The sequence below is a fragment of the Trachypithecus francoisi genome, unplaced genomic scaffold (assembly GCF_009764315.1).
Source record: "Trachypithecus francoisi isolate TF-2019V2 unplaced genomic scaffold, Tfra_2.0 Lachesis_group7, whole genome shotgun sequence".
Classification (NCBI taxonomy): domain Eukaryota; kingdom Metazoa; phylum Chordata; class Mammalia; order Primates; family Cercopithecidae; genus Trachypithecus; species Trachypithecus francoisi.
The window spans coordinates 12,140,292-12,142,651 of record NW_022681472.1 but is presented as its reverse complement, the minus strand read 5'-3'; the positions used below and the strand labels follow the sequence as shown (position 1 = coordinate 12,142,651).

General features: G+C 42.6%; 1 long non-coding RNA gene across 1 annotated transcript; it reads right to left on the bottom strand.

The window, feature by feature from the left end:
* Positions 1–765: 765 nt before the first annotated feature.
* LOC117079564 lies at positions 766–1,668 on the bottom strand. The gene is made up of 2 exons (XR_004435497.1): positions 1,432–1,668; positions 766–954 (listed from the first exon to the last, which is right to left on the bottom strand). It is a non-coding gene; the product is annotated as an uncharacterized LOC117079564 (long non-coding RNA).
* Between the last annotated feature and the right edge of the window lie 692 nt (positions 1,669–2,360).

Sequence of the window (2,360 nt, the reverse complement as noted above, 5' to 3'; positions counted from 1 at the left end):
TGTGTCTTGCTATAGCTCTGAAAGGTAGATGATATTCCTTTACTTTATATAAGATACTGAGGTGCAAAGAAGATAAGTAACAAATTCGAAGTCAGATAGCTCTATCCGTGGGTATAAGTAATGCTCTACCTGGCAGAGCAAGGATTTGAGCAAGCGTTTTGGCTTTGAACTTTACCTGGCAATCCTCCACTGCACCTGGATATTTGCTTCTCTTACGTGGCTTCTGCCCAGGCCTGCCTTTCCCAGGTGTGTCTCCTGATGCCACCTCCTCCAACACCATCTCTTCCCACCCCAGGCATTTCCCCCAATTCTTGACCTCGGCTTTCAGTAAGCCCCTCTAGAGAAAAATACCTGTTAATCTATTTCATCATGATGCTTTACAATTTATTCTTCTCAGGTGGGCAGAATAATGCCCACCGCCCAAAGCTGCCTATGCCCTAATCGTTGGAACTTCTGAATATGTTACCTTACATGGCAAAAGAGACTTTGTAGATGGGATTAAATTAAATACCTTGATGTGGAGAGATTATTCTGGATTACCTAGATGGGCCTAATATTGTCACATGAGTTTTTAAAATTGGAGAAGGTGTTCTGGCTGTGGTTGGGGGGAGATGCAACTACGAAAGGAGTCAGAGATATGCAATGCTGCCGGCTCTAAAGATGGAGGAAGGAGACAAAAGCAAGGAATGCAGGCAGCTTCCACAGCTGGAAAAAAAGAGCGTATTAATGTTCTAGGGCTGCCGTGACAAAGTATTACAAAATGAGTGGGTCAAACAAGAGAAGTTTATTCTGTCTCAGTTCTGGAGCCCAGAAGTCTGAGATCACAGTGTCTGCAGGACGCTAAGGAAGGATCTGCTCCAGTACTCTCCCCCAGCCTCTGGTGGTTCCCTGGACGTGGCAGTGTAAGTCCATTCTTCACATAGTGGTCTTCCAGAATCTATTCCCAAGCTTTCCCTTTTTATAAGAACACAGTCATATTGAATTAAGGCCCATCCTAACAGACTCAACTTAACTTGATCATTTGCAAAGGTTCTGTTTCCAAGTAAATTCACATTCTGAGGCAGGGAGTTAGGACCTTAGCACTCATTTTGGAGGGAGCACAATTCAACCCAGGACAGCAAGGAAATGAATTCTCCCCTAGAGCCTCCTTAAAGAAATATAGCCCCTCCAACACCTTGATTTGAGCCCAGTGAGGCCCAGTTTGGACACCTGAACTACAGAAATATGAGATGATAAATCTGTTATGTTTTAAGCCACTAACTTTGAGCAAATTTCTTATGCTAGTAATAAATAACCAATACATTTTCTAAAAGCAATTTCCAGTGGGGAAAAAAAAGAAAGGAAAAAACCCCAAAATGCTAAGTAAGGGAGTGCTGATGACAATCCACCTCAAAAATCTCAAAAAATATCTACTAACAATGAGCTACCTACCACAGCTGCTCACTCCTGGTGTTTTGGAAGGCCATTTTTCCTTTGGTCAAACTTAAGAAGGGAAGCAGGTCACAAGGCAGAAGTCAGTGCTTTCTTCTTTCCTTGAAATAATTGCATATCAAGAACCAGGCTTTCCCTAGTTGATGATAATTACCTCCCTGTACAGGCTTCCTCTGTCTTCTTCATGATATTATTGCATTAACTTCCTCTGCTTCAGCAGAGCCAGTCAGCCAGTGTTGAGTGAATGGAAAACGTGACAGGCGTGTGCATTGCTTATCAATGACATTAAGGCGGACTCCATCCAGGTTGTCTTGAAACAAACATGTAATTTTCAAAGCAGGAAGCAAAATAGCAAGCATACAACAAATCAGAGTTTTAAAATTAACTGCACTTCAAAATCTATTAAAATAGCACACTCGGAACATAGCAAACTGACTTTATGCATCTGTGGGATCTTGCCCTGTTCTTGAGGTTGAGTGAGTCCTTCCTGCCGCCCAGTCTCCATCAAGTATTAAATCTCCCAATGGATGGTGGCCATGCACACTTGTTCACATTCAAGCTGAGACGACGTTGTTTTTCTTCTGTAATATCCAAATGCTGTTTTATAAATATCTTCAAGCAATCTTAGCAGAGTTTTCAGTCATTTACAGTCTGAAAGCTTGGGGCTGGATTGGGTAACACTATTAGAATTGAAAATTCATCAAAAAATGTCAGTGTACCTCCTGAGACTCACACAGGTTAATGGTGATGGCACTGGCCCTCCCCAGCCAAGTACTTGAGTGGGGAATGTTTGACTGTCAGATAGGGATACTGTATGTTCTAAGTTAGCTTCTCAGACTTACTGTGTCCATGCCCTGTTTCCTGATTTCATCCTCTCTCCCCTCACTTCCCTCCATGGCTTGCCTCTTCTGCATCACAGTTAATAGCCA